Source organism: Tarenaya hassleriana, unplaced genomic scaffold (assembly GCF_000463585.1).
Source record: "Tarenaya hassleriana unplaced genomic scaffold, ASM46358v1 Cleome70, whole genome shotgun sequence".
In the NCBI taxonomy this organism is placed as follows: Eukaryota; Viridiplantae; Streptophyta; class Magnoliopsida; order Brassicales; family Cleomaceae; genus Tarenaya; species Tarenaya hassleriana.
Window position 1 is genome coordinate 244187 of NW_010969549.1, and position 314 is coordinate 244500.

Consider the following 314-nt stretch of genomic DNA (forward strand, 5'->3'; position numbering starts at 1 on the left):
AACAACTTGTGATACAGGTTGAACTGTTTCGACCTGTTCACTCGGTTCTTCGACTATTTGTGGTTCTCGAACTTCTTCGAGATCTATTCTACTCCCACTAACTCTCTTGGAGACGAACTCTCTCTCCAAGAAAGATCCATTCCAAGCAACAAACACTTTGTTCTCAGATGGGTTGTAGAACCAGTACCCTTTAGTTTCCTTAGGGAACCCACAAATATGCATTTATCAGACTTGGCGGATAGATTATCAGAAGCCAGACGTTTCACGTAAACGTCACATCCCCAAATCTTCATAAACGCCAACCTGGGACGCTT